This window comes from Garra rufa, chromosome 23 (genome assembly GCF_049309525.1).
Source record: "Garra rufa chromosome 23, GarRuf1.0, whole genome shotgun sequence".
In the NCBI taxonomy this organism is placed as follows: Eukaryota; Metazoa; Chordata; class Actinopteri; order Cypriniformes; family Cyprinidae; genus Garra; species Garra rufa.
Window position 1 is genome coordinate 37,114,925 of NC_133383.1, and position 19,094 is coordinate 37,134,018.

Sequence of the window (19,094 nt, forward strand, 5' to 3'; positions counted from 1 at the left end):
GATGTAATCTACAGACGCCTACTTGGCGATCGGATATCATATAAACGGCATCTTCTGCCATCGAGCCATAAAGCCCCGACTTATAAAACGGCACGAACGGAAAATCTAAACTGCAGTCCCCTGATTGTTTTCCTGCTCGTGACAGCTTTTTCAGGACAAACTTGTTCCTTGTCAGATAACGCTCTTCCTGGAAAAAAGGCCAACGCCCTTTTGAACGTGTTGTGTCAGAGCTTTGTAAGAAAAATGAAAACTTCTTCATTCCAAAGAATGAGTTTCCACCATCTGAATGCCGATCGGCAAACCAGTCCGACTGAAGAATCTGCAGGCCGAACCCTAATTTTCTCTTGTCAGCAGCTGTAAAGGTCAGGGATGCCATTATTATGAAGTATCATTTGCCTTTAGCTTTTGGGAAATGCTGTCCTTCAGCATTATTTAAAATGTTTTATAGAGGAATTTAAAAGGACTTGCCATAAAATGTCGAAATAAAATAATTCAGCAGCAAATTAACATCTAAATTCCTTCCCACAAAATGTCTGTAAGCAGTTTTTACTTTAGTTAATCGTCCTTGTTGCTTGAATTCTTGTAGGTAGTTGAAGAAGCAAAACAGTGCCATGTAAAAAGTGGTAAGCAGGAGAGGCTTCTTTAAAAACATTAAAAATCTTACTGTTCAAAAACTTTTGACTAGTAGTTTAGAGTTTTAGAAAAATTAAATCCTAAAACACTATCCCTCGGTTTCACAGACAAGGCTTAAGCCTAGTCCTAGACTAAAATGTAAGTCTGAGCTGTTTCAACTAAAAGAAACTTGCACTGACTGATCTTAAAATATATCAGTGTGTTTGTTTTGTCTAAAGATGCACACCAGTAATGTTTTTTTTCTAAGCACGTTTATAAAAATTACTTAAATATCCTAATTGAACTATGGCCTAATCCTGGCTTAGTCTAAGCCCTGTCTGTGAAACCGGGTCTAAATATATTAAAAAGTTAAAATCTTAGGAAAAAAGGCAAAAAATGAAGCAAGGAGGAAGAAAAATAAGGCATAAGAGACGAAGAAATTAAAAACAACTTTGTTTCAAGCACGTTTTTGCTTGTCACGCTTTATGAATAAATATGCGCAAAACTAATAAATTAATAAAAACCTAATATTTGGGTTATCAAAAAATAAAATAAATAAATAATTGTAACATTTATTGCATAAAAATAAATCATCATAACGCTGTCAGCACAGATGACTTTCTAAATTAAATAAATACTTCTTAATACTAAAGAAACATATACACACACACACATACATATATATATATAAATTCCCTTTAGCTTTTGGGAAATGCTGTCCTTCAGCATTATTTAAAATGTTTTATAGAGGAATTTAAAAGGACTTGACATAAAATGTTGAAATAAAATAATTCAGCAGCAAATTAACATCTAAATTCCTTCCCACAAAATGTCTGTAAGCAGTTTTTACGTTAGTTAATCGTCCCTGTTGCTTGAATTCTTGTAGGTAGTTGAAGAAGCAAAACAGTGCCATGTATATAAAAAAAAAAAAAAAACTTAAGCTTCCTAAAAATACGATTGATTTCCTTACATCAAAACACAATTGGTTTCTTTCTTTGGATTTTTTGTTCTTGACGGGTTTCGTGTGATTCCTCCATTAGTACAAAATCTGTGATGCCTGGCTTTAAAAACAAAGACTAGTAAACGTTACCGCCAACTAAATTTTGGACACCCTACAAGAGTCTTGCAAGGAACACAATCGCATATTCATTTTTGGCCAAGATTTGTTTCATTTCTGCCTTTTCTGCATGTTAATGTGTTTATGAATTTGACTGAACAGATTCTTTTCTGTGTTAATTCAAATGACCGTGAAAATCCATAAAGGCTTCAGTGTGAACGGAGTGAGTGACTGCAGAGAGCCCTAATTAACAGTGCCAGGCTTAGACGTCCAGATGTTCTCCTCAGAGAGCGAGCGACTACATCTGAACACAGACAGAGGGATAAGCACATGGATAAAAAAATTAAAAAGATTAAAAAGGCTTAAAAAATACTCCATCCCAGCACAAGAACAAAATCACTTCTCACTTTGTAAGTTTAGTTTTGTGTTCTTCAGAGTGTCAGACAACAATTGGGAACACTCTGCATTGTCATGGTGATGCAAGGAAATTTTTATCAGAAACTGGAAATATTTGACTAAAGCAGCAAACAAAAAAGAATTTTTGGGAGAACATTTGGCCAAAATTGTTATGAAGGACAGAGAAGTTGTGCTATGTAAACTTAACCAGAAGTCCCAACCTAAAAGTTTGGATTTCGATATTTTTTTTCTAGTCAAAGAAATGAAGAAAGAAAAAGTATTCAGCTTCATAACATTACGGTTGAACCACAATAGCCGCGTTTCCATTACACTTCAAATTCCACAAATTAAATTTGAGAATTAAAAATACGCCTATATATCGCAAAAACATTTTTACGCTGGCATGAGGTGGTTTTCTGGCCAATTTGAAAAAGGAATATTTCGCAAAACTGCAATGGATGCAACTGTGTTAATAGAAAAAAGGTCCATTTCTAGTTTCAGCATTATTTGTTCTTCAGACATTCCTCATTAAAGAAAAATACCAGCTGTATTTAAAGTGACCCACATTTGCTTTTTTGACCACTGAAAATGTATACAATTTACTTTGACTTTTTATTGTGAGATATAAACTCACAATTGGGAGTTATAAAGTCCAGTTCTGAGGAGAGAAAAAAAGACTGCTATGTTCATAGAATTGTGAGTTTATATCAAACAATTCTGACTTAATTTCACAGAATTGCGAGTTTATGTCATGCAATTCTGACATTACTTAAAACTCCAATATATCGCAAAAGCGTTTTACACTTGTTATTTAGGCAATTAGAAAAAGGAATATTTTGCAAAAATGCAATTTTTTCTGCATTTACAGATCACATGGCACATGTAAAAAGTCACATGATCATTCTTTTTATGCACTATAACCTCCAAGAAACACTTCATACGCGGCCACTCTCAAGTATAAGGGGCTTTTTTCTTAACCATTTACACTGCAGCGTGTTACGGCTCTGACACGGCCACCAGAGCTGATCGTGGCCACTCTAGTCAATGCTTGTGTTTATACCAGTCGTGCCGCGCACGTTTGAAGCGTCTGTCCACACTGCTCCTGTAAAGATATACTTATATGCCTCTTTTAAATGACTTAACGCGAAAGGACAAAATTCATTGCGTTTTAGTTGCATAACATAAGTTAATGGAAACGGCATCATTTAGCAATACTTTTTTATCGACATTTCTAAAATATCGCCAACGTTTTGTGCAAATCTGTAATGGAAACGGGCCTATTGGCTATTTTAAAGGTCCCATATTGTACACATTTCTGGAGGTTTATTTTATTGTTGATGTCCTTAAGAACATATATTTGCGGTATAAGTGCCAAAATCCATCTCAATATATTTTTACAGCTCCTTTTTTAGGAGCTCTGTCAAAAACAGGTCGATTTTGGCCCATCTAATTCTATTTTTTTTACTGCAAATTTCAGATTGTTTTTACAGTGTAACCTTTTTTTTTAAACACAGTGTTTTTTAAACTACATTAGTGCTAAATATAGCAGCGAGTGTTGAAGCGAGGATTCAGACGGGCGTAGTCACACATGCACCTGCGTGTTTATTGTGGGTCGCCTACGAAAGGTCGAAGTCGTGCCGCTGGCCTCTGCTGTGAAAAGCTCGCTAACTCACGAATGATGAAACCATTCTCCTCTGCCATTCAACAAATACAGCCTCTCACCAGGTTCCAAGCGCCTTCCATGAGACCAGACGCGTCCTGCAGAGATCTCGCGCAGAGCGTTCCAGCCCTGTTTGAGCAATAAGGCAGTACTCTCTCCACTGCCAAAGAAGAATTGTTAACCCTGACTCCCGCAGACAATGGCTTAGCACAGCTATTATAGCAAAGAGCCAGATCTCTCCCTGCCTGAGAGGAAAATAATCCTCAACAGTACGTTTTATCTGACAGACCGGGACTTTTGACCCTAGCTCAACCACAACACTGTTTGAGTAATATAGTAACACTGGTTACCGAAGGTAGCAATTTGGTGAAGTGCAGCAAAAGGGTCGAAGTGTTTAACAGTAGCTGCTCTGAACATGGTTTTCACTTGAAAATGGCCCAGAGATTATCTGGCTGAGGCATCTCAAATAGAACCTCTTATCTTGCTGAACGATTTAACTGACTTTGACTTTTAGTGTGGCAGGCATGTATTCATGATTTTTTTCAGGGAGAATTGAAAATTTGAGTCACAAATATCGTTAAAATCTTATTTTCCCCAGAAAAATAAGCACAAGAGCTTTATTTATTACGTAATGAAGAACATAGTTAAGTCTAGTTTTTATATGAAAAGTATGAAAAGGTACAAGGCAATAAGATTCCATTTAACATTAGTTGTATTAACTGTATTAGGCATTATTAGTGAACATGAACTAACAATAAAAACACTTTTAAAGAATTTATTCAAAATTAGTTGCAACATTTATCGATACATTATTAAAAAAATGTTCCTAAGCATGAACTAAAAAAGAAAAGTTGCATTTACTAACTAATAAGATTTGTAAACACTGCAACAAATGTATTATATTATTATATAAATATACATAAAATATAAATTATTTATACAAATCCATTTGCTGTAAAATTATTTCAAGTTTATGCATAAAACATTAATGTTCATATAAACAACTTTTTTGAAGCTGTTGTAAAAGCTTGAAGTTTAAATGCTTAGATAGATACTGATAGTATATTGCTAGCATTGTTTAGCACATTGCTAACATGATTTAACATGATGCTATTATGTTTCCAGGATGATTGGTGTGTTGTGACATAAGCATATTTCTATGATGTTGTAACATGATTAGCATGTTGCTAGCATGAATGAAAAAATCCAGCCAACACCAACTGATTCGATAAAAAAAAAAACAGCAAAACACAGCTAAAACCAGCTGAATTAGTAAAAAAAAAAAAACAAGCTAAAACTAAATCATTTAGCAAAAACCTAAAAAAAAATCACCTAAAACCAGCTGATTTAACAAAAAAACATTACCAACCAGCCAAAACAACTTATTTAACAACAACAAAAAAAAAAAAGATAGAAACAAAACCAACTAAACCCAGCTCAATTAGCAAAAACACATTTACAAAAAAAAAAAATCTAAAATCCAGCTGATAAAAAAAAAAAAAAATTACCAAAACCAACTAAACCAAGATCACCTAGCAAAAACAGATATAAAAACAACTGCTTGAACCAGCCCTAAACTGGTAGTCTTCGCTGGTTTAAGATTGGTTGGTCTTAGGGTTAGGGTTAGGCTTGACTAGCTAAGACAAGTCCGACCAGCTGAAAAGTGACAAAACCACATAAAAAAAAAAACAGCATGTGAGACCAGCCAAAGCAGCCAACCAGCTTATGCTGGTTTTAGCTGTTTGGTTTTTTTTTTTTCTGTGGGAAATTGTCCATCTTTGCTATAACAATAGTAAGCTTGAACACACCATAATTCTCACTGTCCAAAAGTTTTCACCCCCTCTTTAAAAGTCAATTGGATTTTTGGTGGTTTTGCTAGTCTGGTTTACAAAAACCATACGTCGGATCAGTTAGAGAAGATACAGCACACCAATTCATACCAGTCGCAAAGTCTGACCAGAGTTTGGTGGTTGTAGCTATAAAGCTCTAGGAGGAGTTAGGTGTTACATTTTGGCTTTCTCAAACCAACTTAAAAAGGAAAAGAACATTTTTAGCTTTTTTTACTTTTCTCACAGTGTTCAAGATATCAAACTGTCACTTCAAATGGTTAGAATGGTTACAATGCATGTGACCAAACATAATCCCTTTGAGCTTTGCGTTGTTCTGCATATGAGGAAGTTCATTCACATCAACTTCTCGTTAGCGTGAGAGTTTAATCACAAGCTACTCAAGTCTTCAAGTGAACCTAAAATCGATAGACACCTTGTCTGAATGGGTCAAGCTTTGCCCTCACAAAGACTTCTCTGTTCACAGTTTAAAAACACGGCCCCCAGCTCAATACAGAGCTCAAACGAGGGCCATTCCAGCTTCAACGGTCCATAAAACAAGCCAACACTCAACGTCTGGGTCTCATTTGCCCAAGAACCAAAATATTTACCTTTGCATGTTCTCTCATCCTGCACTGCACGCCAAAGAAATGCTACACTGGTTTAACACACATATACAAGTCAGGCAGAAAAAAGGTATTATGTGAAATAAAGACGAATTACTAAATTAAAAAGTGATGTAATAGCCACAAGTGAAGGTTACGGCTGTACAGATTACAGCAGTTAATCCAGTCATGTAGGACACAGAAGAATTTTCACCTAGTTAACATTTTTTATGTGCACTGCTCAAAAGCTAGAGTTAGGAAAAAAACAGAAGAAAAGAGGGGAGAAGAGCCCCTCTTCCGTACATCACTCTGTACAATCTGGGCCATGCCCAATTATTTTACTCCTGCAGTTACCATGGAGACTGGCTCCCTCCCACTCCTGGGTGTTAAGAGACATTGGAGGCCGAGGCTGACGAGTGGCGCAGTTAGTGTTATCACCCCTCTTGTTTTTAACGCAGCTGCCGTTTCTTAACCACTCCGCTTTACCGCCACAACAGGAAACAGCTGTGAACTCGCTAATAAGCAGAGGTTGTCTCGGTCAATGGCGCTCATCTCGAGGTGTATGGAGTGTGACCGACAGTGTTAATGGAAATCATGAAATCTGTTTCACTGACGCCTGGAATTAGCTGCACCATTGTACCAATGCTTATAACTTAGAACATAATTACCAACTGTATACAAAGACTATAGATGTTAACTACATTGTAGCTATTTTAGGAGGCAATATCCTCATAAATGTGTTATCTGCATACTTGAAGTCTAAACAAGTACATTCTCACCTGAAAACTCTTAATATCACTAGAATATCACACTCTTAGCCAATCAGATTTGAGGACCAGTAAGAACTTTTGCATATGGGTCAATGACATGACATTTTTTCAGTTAAAAATTGGTTTAAATGCATAAAAAGATGCCATACAGTACCTGTCCAAGGTATGTACTCACTGTAACTTTTCAAAAACATTAGTTATTTGTAATTTTTTTATTTAAAGTGTCAAAATATCATGTGGTGCGACCATCTGGGCATAACTTCTGTTTTGGAACTTTACCCTATAAATTTACCCTAAATTTATTCAGATTAATTTTCTGCACTATTTAGCATGATTTCCAAAGTGTTTTGCATTTGCAAATCATTTTTATTTATATTTCCGTCATAGTATACAAACTTTGTCTGATGATGTTCATTTTATGAAATCATGTGGTACAACCATCAAGAAACTATAATTTTGGAATTTTTGGAATTTTTTCTTGAAATCCATTCAAAAACAGGACATTGCACCATATACCACAATTTGCCAATACCCATGGAAGCATCGATAAAGGATTTTGAAGGCCGATACAAATATTTGTTGGTTTTAAAATCCGATATTCTGATATATATATAGATATATATATATATATAGATATATATATATATATATATATATATATATATATATATATATATTTTTTTTTTTTTTTTTCTTTTTTTTTTTTTCAGAAACGCGCAGCAAAACAGATTTCCCTAACATTAGTTATTTGTAGTTATTTATGAGTTTTAAGTAACATAATATGATAATGCATTTTAAAAAGAAACTTGTTTCTTTTATTGTCACAACAGAACAGAGGAACATCAAAATATATTAAAGTTCTGATAAATAAAATGTATAAAAAATACAAACTTAAGATACAAAACGTAAAGTCCTTTAAACAAAAACACAAAAAACAACAACCAAATCAAAGTTACCGGTTTTAAAAGACTTGGTAAGCTTCATAAATATAACTTTGAATAGGACTGGAGACAAATTCTGTTAAGTTCTGATTAATAACAACAACAGCAAAATATAAATTGCTAACAGTATATGAGGTAGTGTACTGAATCAGTCAATCCTCAATAGCTCCAGTCCAGCAGAGGCAGGTTTTTAGTACAAGAATAGTTATTTGTAGTTATTTATGAGTATTCACTAAAATATTATTGTCACAACAGAACAGAGGAACATCAAAATATATTAAAGTTAATATAATAAATAACATTTATAAAAATAAGCTACCTTATATTTACAATGTCAGCTTGCTTATCCCTTTACCTGCACTTTTTAAATTCTTTCCACCAAGCTACATCAAACCATTTTCAATCATCAGTTGCCTTCTAAAACCTACTATTTAGCGATCTAAATCCATTATGTGACTGGTTAATGCTGCGGCTGAACGACAGTCTGCAGTGCACACGTTTGATACTTTTTCTCTATGTCTAAATGTTCACTCCTCGCAAGTCTAACTTACATTTTACAATCCAGGGACTGTAACTAGAGATATGCTAGTCATAAATACAGTAATCATTACTTTATTTAGGCAGAATAAGTTCGTTGTGGTTTCCTTTTGAGCACTTCGCATGATTCATCTTGTAGACTGATGTTTACATTACCACACAAGGTCCTGGCAGTTCACTAGATGAAAAATTGCACCCAGGAATCGATAAGAGGAATCAACATTTTAATTTTATATAAAGTATTCGATTCTTTATCTTAAGTATCCAATTCCAGAATCGGAATCGATTTTCGATTCCCAACCCTACCATGAACACACTTCACCGATGATCTCACTCGCGGATAACTGGCTCTCTCTCTGCTCGACTCTGGCTGGATCAGCAGGTTGCAGGATGTGTGGCGCGTTATACACGAGTGTTGCCAACAGGGACGGTGTAGAGTGCCCTCTGGTGGACAAACTGTACAACGCCAACACTCATGACATGGTTGAAGGGTGTTTCGTCCGTTTTTATTTTATTTTTGAAATATTCATTTATCGGCCATTATAAATGCCGATACCGATAGTTTAGAAAATGCCTAATATCGGCCGATAATATCGGCCTGCCGATAAATCAGTCGAGCTCTATTTGTAACTATTTCAAATTTAGGAAGAAATAACCTTTCTAACAGGTGGTATGTAGTTACCACATTTGTATATCATGTGGTATGACCTCAAAGAAAAAATGTTAAGTAATTTCTAAAAGCATTTATTTTTATTCTAAATTTCATAGTGACCTTTTTGTAGGAAGCTTGTTTGTTTTGTTTAGGTGGCCAATTCTGTGCTTGTAGATTTTGACTGAATTTGAAAATATCATGTGGTGCAACCAAATATCATATGGTTTCAACGTTAATCTACTCTCCTGCCTGGCTTGTTTGTCGGATAAAAAAAAAAAAAAAAAAAATGACAGATTCGGCGTTATGATTGGTCAGATTGCCTGTCAATCAAACTCCTGGTGAAGGATCAATTGAGCAGCCAAGATTGGGCAAAGTTCAGAAAAGAAATAGTTAATGCCATGTGCCGCACTTTTCACACGTGTCTTTAAATCGATTTTTAATGATATAAGGTCTTTGCGTCATTTGGAGCGACCACTCATCATGTGGTACGACCAGTAATATTAATAACTGTATTAAATTAAAATAAAGTCTAATTTCTGTGGTTGAAATATAAATCAATGCTACAGTATGCTTAAAGCTATGGTCTACAATTTCAAAGATTGTTCATTATTAATAACCTCGTTTAGATGCTGGTTATGGTTCTACAGTACAATCCTAATAATACGAAGAGAAAAAAGAATGAAAAAAATCCATTCCTTCTATTGGGTGTACACCCGCAGAGAAATTGACCAATGTAAGCTGTCCGGCCGGCCCCTCCTGCGACATGAAATTTTGCGCGAAATTAGGCAGCATCAACTCAGCAATGGAGAAAAACCAACAAACAGACAGCAGCAAGCGGCCCCTGCTCGCCCCCACAGTCAAGGTTGGAAGAAAGAGAAAGTCAATTGAGGAAAGAGCAGAGATTAAAAAAAAAAAATGTGAAGAACGCCGGACTCAAAGCCGAATCAATATAGGGTCCACCATTGCCCGTTGGTGGAAGCTTCAGAGAAACCTTGGACTTAAAACCGACGCTGACATGGCTGACTTTTTGTTGAGCAGGTAAGCATTTATTTATACTTTTATGGTGTGGTGTATTACATAAATAGCTTTTATCAGTCTGACAACATGATCATGCTACCGGTCGGCATTGGAATGTTTGCCGTTCAGCATCGCCTATCACGGGTCAAAGTAATTATATTTCTTGAAGTGCTTGACTATTTCAGTATGCCTAACGTTAGCGGTTTTCTGTTCGAGCCGATAGAACATTGCATGTGTTACTAATCTTGCGTGTACGTGAACTCAAACGTGTGCCTCTGAGCTATTTTGTTAGGACAATGGTGACATTGCATTGTTGATGAAGCAACTACGTTCAAGTGTCGAAAGTTAACTTTACATATGATGTGTCATTAGCGAGGTCATTAGATTGAAGCGACTAAGCAATCCGACATCGCACATGGTACATCTCTGTTCCATGTTTACTCCTGCTTGACTGAGTGACGTTGTTCAGGTCGTTTCCCGGTGGGAGGGATCAGGTAGCACAGAGGGGAGGGGTGTGCGTGTGAAGGGGCGGGATGAGTTTTTTAAAAATTCAGGCTTTCTCGACTGATTTTCAACATCGTAGACTACAGCTTTAAGTGAATGGTATGTTTAAAACATTTGTATTAGTTTTATGCAATTTACAGGAAAAATAAGTCTGCTACATTTAAGGAGGTAACTCTGAAATTATAAAATAAAAATATAATTTCAAAATAAATAAATAAAATAAATAAATAAATTTATTTAAAAAATTAAACTTAAACTCAATTTAAAAAAACTCAAACGAAATGCAAATACTTTTCTTCTAAACACTTTAATTACTGAGAACATCTTTAAAAAATTTTAAATGTAAAGGAAATTAATTAATTTTAATATAAATCATGGTCGCACCACTTGACATTTTTTTTTAAGGCTAATTCATTTACATGAAAAATTCCAATAGATATCATTACTTTTTGTATTTTCAAATTGGCCTGTCAGAAATCATTATACATCAATGACCCATAAATAAATAAATAAATAAATAAATAAATAAATAAATAAATAAATAAATAAATAAATAAATACTGTTTTTATTTTGAAAAGTATTTCACAATATAAAAGTTGATTATTATTTGGCACAAAAACACACATAAAATGATTTTAATTATGGAGACATTATAAAATACACTTAGAAACACGTTAATTTAGATTTAAAAACACTGACATCAGGATTTAACTACACACTTCACACCAAGACGACAACACATGAATCAGCAAATTGTTTTTGAAAACTGCATGAATGAACGGTTACACTAAAATGAATCAGATTTCTTGACTCCCTAGCACTACACCACTACTTGCTGGAAAAATCTGTTACTGGAAAAACAGTAGGGATGCACCGAAATGAAATTCTTGGCCGAAGCCGAATAATAATGAAATGCTTGGCCGAAGGCCGAATACCGAACGCGGTGTTTCGCATTTTTTTTCCATTTATTTTGCTAATTTTTTCACCATTACAATAATTAAATAGTAAAAATTTGCTTTTTACTATTTTGTGTTGCTTTTCAGAGAAATAAATCAAATAACAAAAATACAATTTCAAAATATTTATTTAACACTGAACTAGGGATGCACTGAAATGAAAATTCTTGGCCAAAAACCGAAACACTGAAAGAATTATGCCAATTATTAGTACCATTGCATTTATGGCTATGACTGTGTACTAATCTTACAAAAATCAAAGCATTGCAATTGCATAAATTAATATTAAAGTTTCAAAGAGTAAATCAATTATATTAATTTAAACAATTGTTATCAATCAAATATTATATTACTTAAATAACATATACATACATTTTACTGCCTTTGTTTAAATTGTTTACATTTTTATATCACATTATCTTGTGGATCCATCAGTTCACATTTACAAGTCTATGCGTTTCTCTTCCAGCAGGAGGCGCTTTCAGAATAATATTACACAAAGCAGCGCAGCAAATGACTTTGAAAGGTGCAGCGCTCATATTTATTCAATGGATAGCCTTTTGAAGTTTCATCGCAATTCTTGTCTTTCAGTCCCCACATTTAAGACCACCTGAAATCATAATTAGGACTTTCTTAACCCCTAAATAAAACTGCAGTCATCAATGAAAATTAAGAGCTTTAAGTCTTTCAAAAAAACAAACCTTACACAAAATACGTTTCTTTTTATTTTTTTCCACTATGTTCAGGGCACAAGAAAAATATTAGGCGACTAAATTAATATCAGCATATAAAATATAATCGCCTCTTATTGTCTCTGAGAGAATGCACGTCAGATGCTGAAAGCACTGTCAGTTTTCACTTTCACTTTCACATATTGCGCAGTTTTCACGTTGCTTGTGTGATATCCATTGGCTCACCTCCATGGTTTAAAACATAAATATTTATAAAAAATACAGTATATAGAAAAGACATATCTTTAAAATATTGTGACGTAACACCAACGTAAAGCCATTGTTTTTCACTCACTGAAAGCTACATATGTCTCGGCTGAGTCGGCTCTCATCACTGGCTGCCCGCACGACTGCAGACACAGCCCCTCTTGAAATTTCGGCATTTCATGTTTTGCAAATCGCTATCCGTGGGTCTTTCTCAGATATACTGATATACATCCACACCGCAGATGTGTTGCTTCAGACAAGCACGTGCAGGCCGCGGTTTCTGTTTGCGTTAACGTATTGTTTTGGCCCTGTTGTTTCGGTGATAAAAGTCTTTCGGCCGAAAACCGAAAATGCGCTTTTGGGCCATTTTCGCCCGAATATTCGGTGCATCCCTAAAAAACAGCACTAATATTAAAATCAGTAAGTTATAGTCACACTAAAACTAGTAAAGTTAGTAGCATCACTACTTTTAGTTATTATGTATTGAGAAAGTGAGAAAGAGAGTGCAACGGTCTCTCTGCCGGATACAATTTGCATGTTTCCACGATTCTGGTACTTGACAAGGGCATTACCAGCAGAAAGCAGGAGATACCTAAAGCCTGTAATCAGCTTAACATTAAAGGCTTATAATCAGTGAGGTCTCTGTGTCCTAAGCCGCTGCTGAGACGCTTCCGAGGCCCGTACATGAGCGGAGACATCTCAGGGCACATGTACACGACCAGACAATTCTGATTTCTGCGGTACACTGTAGTTCTGACCAATCGATTTATGCCACCAGCACTGCACCATCTGGCAGGGTATTCAAGTTAACACAGTCAGTTATGTCTTAAGTAAATGTAAACAGGAACAAAGATAAAAATCGAATGCGTGTCAAAAAAATCAAATATGTGCATTAGGCCATCCAGTGTAAATGCAGCCCCTGTGACCTCCCGGTGCAAGAGGAGGTTAGCAATAACGATTGAGGTTTACATCATTTCAGACTCGGATCTCCAGAGACTGCACCATCTTCTATGAATATTGCTGAGAGAGTATTCGCTGACGAAGACGATTTTTGTGCGCATGCGAATGTGTGCAAGCTCGCGTACGCATATGAGCTTACTGTCAGTGCATCTGATCAGTTGCACGGTGCACCACTATCTTAAATCGTCAAATGGAGCAATGTTTATTTTATTATGGTGCAGGATGGTTAACTGTTTTTTTTAAATAGGTAACTAACTACTTGATCCATTCCCCAGCCACCACCACCTTCTCATTCTCATACAAAACAGACAGTGACAAAAGTAAGAAAGGTAGAAAAAGTAAAAGCAAAAAACATTGTGAGGACCGCCATTGTTTTATTCTTCTAATATGCAAAAATAACTCCAACCGAAAGGCAAAGTGGGTCAGAGAATTCCCAAGGTAGCGCAGAGAGGCAGTCAGTCGTATCACGGCAAAAACAGAGCTCAGCCCAACCCAGCTCTAGGCTTACAGACCTGGACAGCCAAACGAGCACAGAAACACATTATACATTGGTCATGCCAGCCATTCCCAAAGGCTTCATTCAACTGATGTATTACTGTTGAAAAGGGCATATCTTTGCACAAAACAGTGGTTGATTTATGTAGTGGCACACAAATTGAAAGAATCCTACCCAGTCAATCAAGGCCATTTAGAGAAATTAGGGTAGAAAAAAAAACAATAAATAAATACCTATGCAACTGTCTATCCTGATGACCAACATGTGAACCATTTTGGTACACTGAGGATAGTAATGGAGAAGTATATGACAGCATGAGTCATTTTAATTGGTTTATTTCACACAAACAATATCACAATATAGTCATTTTTGAATTAAATAAGGTCTTTTTGATATCAACATTTTTATTACCATAGAAATGTCATAATTCTTGTCACGAGTGTCAATATCACAGAAAACTAATACACACAGGCCCGGTTTCACAGACAGGGCTTAGACTAAGCCAGGATTAGCAGATAGTTAAATTAGGATATTTAAGTAATTTTTATAAACGTGCTTATTACTGTTGTGCATCTTGAGACAAAAAAAAGACAGATATATTTTTAGATCAGTCAGTGCAAGTTTCTTTCAGTTGAAACAGCTCAGACTTATATTTTAGTCTAGGACTAGGCTTAAGCCTTGTCTGTGAAACCGGGGGACAGTATTTCGAAGTTTCAAGCTCAAGTTCACAGAGCCCGAGACGGCAGAAAGTGCATCCCATTTGCTTTAATTATTTTACAAAAGCACAATGCTTCGTTGTTATTCTGAGTGCACACAAATAAATTTAGGGCACTTTCACACTAGCACGTTTGGTACACAACTGGGTTCGTTTGACGTCAGAGTTTGGTACGTTTAGTTAGCGTGAAAGCTGTCATGTGACATGGGTGCGCACCGAGGTACTGAACTGGAGACTACCTCAAGGAGGTGGTCCGAGTTCGTTTGCACTCAAACTGTGGCGCAGTTTGCATGAATATGAAAGCAACACGGACTCGAGTGTCCAGGAAGTAAAGCAACCTGCGCATGACAGAATCAAGTTGAGTGTGAAACCAGACCAATGCTGCAGGGAGCACCAGGAACAAGCGCGGCCGGGATCGGACCGCAGCAAACAAGCCCAGTGTAAAAGCCACCTTAGAGTCTTTACAGACACAATAGTCCAAAATTTCTACCAACTGACAAATTTCTACAAGTTAATCGTGTCTACCGGTATATCGCCCACCTTTATAGGACAGATAAACGTTAGAGGTCATTTTCTAGTTCCCATCATGTTTTGCATAAGACTGGATGGGGAGAGTAAATGTTAAAATAAAGTGATATCTTGTGTGTTTTCAACAGGATGAAAAAAGGGGGAAACTTAGTGTTTAATGTTCTCTTGGGATTCCTAAGAGTTTCTGAAATTAGTGGCATTCTGGGGATTACTACTGTGCTGAAGAGTGAAGCTTATACTTAGGTTAAAGATGATAGTATAAAGATTACACTGTATGTTGCTTTAATCAATAAGCAATTACTGTGCAAATCCCAGCACAAGACATTTAGCATGTTAGTGTGGCTCTTGCTAGCTAGTAATGAACGAGATTTAGGTTTAGTTTTCGTTAATGTGGCATTTCATTTTATTACCTTAACTCAGTCAAATTGTTTGAGTTGCATTTCCAACTTAATCAATTCAGCTAAAGCATGTAACCACATGTTCAAGATTGAGGAGACTGAATTATTGAAAAAAGATCTGGGTATCCACAATAATTTGTATTAACACCCTGCCGTCACATTGTTAAATCCTCTGCTCACCCGCAAGCCCAAAAGAATGGCTAACATACAGTATGCATTTACCCTCTAAAATCAATTACAGGTGCAATAACAGAGCTGCTGTTTATCTTGGCATTGCCGTTCCCATCCAGCATGTTTGTTTATTTCTCTGAGAGTGACAGGGAGTTAAAGTCTCCGTTCTGGTCCATAAATAGACAAGAGACTGGGAGCAGGTCAAAATTAGCAGCAGCTGACAAGCTATCCACTGTGACACAATCAGGGTTCGACCTGGAAAAACTAAGGGCTGCAGCCAGGTTTACTGCTCTACATACAGTAAACCTCCAGATGATTTAACATGATAACAAAGCTAACCTGGCTACTGCCACCCACGTTAAGCCTGATCAGTGAATACTAATCAGAAGAGACTTAAAAGTAATCCAGCCAGGATATAACACATCCACCGCACAGATTAAAGGGTGTCGCTGATGGGTCAATCAGGTGCAAAGCGTCCTATGCATATAGGGGTGTGCAAATACACCCTTTGGGAAAGAAAAAAAATTTGAAAGAACTTGGCAAAGACAACCTGCAAATGGTCTTTCTCTGTGTAAAGAAGCAATCTACCTCAGATAACACAATGTGATCCCAGTTGTTAAGGAGCACCCCAGAGTTTTATGGGAGAGAGACATTCTGGTCTCCAGAGAGAGGAACGCATAACTTGTCAATTTAGTCTACTGTAGATTTACATTGTAACAACTGTCTGTTGCTGAGGAACAAACACAGCTGTATCAATACATGGGACATAGAAAGAAGGGCACTTACACACTAGATAAAGTTCTGATGAAGTATTTGATGGAGAGAAATGTGCTAGATTAATTTTGAGCAGGAGTGTCCAGTCCAGTGCCGAGTTCAGCTCTAACACATCTAACTAGAGATTTTAAACTGTCTTGGAGACTTTGAGCTTCACAGCACAGCCTCCAGGAGCAGGAATGACATCCCTGATTTGAAGAGGGTGTAAAACAGGGGTGTCCAAATTCGGTCCTAGAGGGTCACTGTCCTGCCCCACTTAAACACACCTGAAGCAACTAATCCAAGGTCTTACTAGGCATGCTAGAAACTTCCAGGCAGGTGTTTTGAGGCAAGTTGGAGCTAACTCTGCAGGACACCAGCCTTCCAGGACTGAGTTAGGACACAACTAGGCACGCTAGAAACTTCCAGGCAGGTGTTTTTAAAAGTTAGAGCTAACTCTGCAAGACACTGGCCCTCCAGCACCAAGTTTGGACACCCCTGGTGTAGAAGGACTCAAAAATAACCAGTCTGAAATTCTTGTTGGTCTTTGAATGTCTTCATCAAAGGTGCCAAACCAAATCGTTTTGGTTCTATGACAGAACACCAGTTCCACAAGTTGTTCTTGTGAATGGTGTTGCCAACCCTGCTCCTGGAGGGCTACAAACCTCCAAAGTTCAAACACATGTGAATCATCTAATCATGTTTTTAGGATTTCTTGAAAATTACAGGCAGTTGTGTTGAAACAGTTGAAACTAAAGTCTGCAGGAAGGTAGTCCTCCAGGAGCAGGGATGGTGACTGCGATGGCGACTCAGTGCTCCAAGGTAAGGTTTAGAGGTGAGATCACATGGATAGCAAGTAAACTGCAGAGGTCACAGAGTCTCTATACTAACCTTCCTACATGACCGCTGTGTCTAATTGACAGTGGATCATTCCCTATGATAACTGTCGCATTGTGACGGTGCTTCTTCACAATTAGGCAACTTTCACATTGGGGGCAGTCGTGGCCTAATGGTTAGAGAGTCGGACTTGTAACTCAGAGATCACAGTGTTCGAGTCTCAGTACCGCAGGAATTATAGGTGGGGGGAGTGAATGTACAACGCTTTCTTTCACCCTCAATACCACAACTAAAGTGATGACCCTTGAGCAAGGCACCGAAATCCCCAACTGCCTCAACCAGCCGCAGCAAAAATGGCTGCCCACTGCTCTGGGTGTGTGTGTGTGCTCACTGAATGGGTTAAATGCAGAGTATAGGACACTATACTTTGCAACACGTCATGTCCTTTCCTGTTCCAGAAATCGCCAACTGTCATTGAAAACAATTCATTTGCAATTTCTTTAAAATCATTGGCATCAATCTAATCACTAGAAGTCGTCAAGTAGAGGTACAGAGGTGGCCAACGTTGGTCCTGGAGAGCCACAGTGCTTCAGAGTTCAGCTTCAACCCTAATCAAACACACCTGAACAAGCTAATCAAGGTCCAAGTCAGGAATCCTCAAACCTAGCCCATGAGGTCCACTTTCCTGCAGAGTTTAGCTCTAACCCTTACCTCACCATGGCAATCAATGTCTTCAGGATCATTAGCCACAGCCATATCACCCTGCAGCCCAAGACCGGTTGCTCACTGAAGCTAAGCAGGGCTGAGCCTGGTCAGTACCTGGATGGGAGACCTCCTGGGAAAACTAGGTTGCTGTTGGAAGAGGTGTTAGTGAGGCCAGCAGGGGGTGCTCACCCTGTGGTCTATGTGGGTCCTAATGCCCCAGTATAGTGATGGGGACACTATACTGTAAAAAGCACCGTCCTTCGGATGAGACGTTAAACCGAGGTCCTGACTCTCTGTGGTCATAAAAAATCCCATGGCACTTCTCGTAAAAGAGTAGGGGTGTCCTGGCCAAATTCCCTCCATTGGCCCTAGTCAATCATGGCCTTCAAATAATCCCCTTTCATTGGATTGGCTATATCACTCACTCCTCTCCACCTGTAGCTGGTGTGTGGTGAGCGCACCGGCGCCGTTGTACTGTGGCTGCCGACGCATCATCCAAGTGGATGCTGCACACTGGTGATGGTTGAGGAGAGAACCCCCATATGATTGTAAAGCGCTTTGGGTGTATGGCAATACACAATGAAAGCGCTATATAAATGCTTCATTCATTCATTCATTCGAAAAATCACAGGTAAGCAAGTTTGATCAGGGTTTAGAGTGCATTGGACCTCCAGGGAAAGATTTGAGGAATCCTGGTTTAAGTGTTAATAGAAATCTACAGGCAGGTGAGTTTTTAATCAATGCAAATCGAGCAAAACTCTGCAGGACTGTGGTGGTTCTCCAGGACCAACGTTGACCGCACATGCTACTAGGTGATCAAACTAACCAGCAGTATCCAACTGCATCAAACCACGCATCACAAGCTACACTTTCTGCAATCCCACTGTCACTCATGTTGCAGTAAAATTGCCTACTCCCATTGAAAATTAATGACTTGTGGTCACCTTAACATTGCAAATCTGTCAGTGCCTTCAATTTCTATCCCTCACAACCCTTAGGCAGCTTTTGGCACTTACACTGTCCTTTAGTATCGCAGTTCACCTTGGCCTGAAAACATCC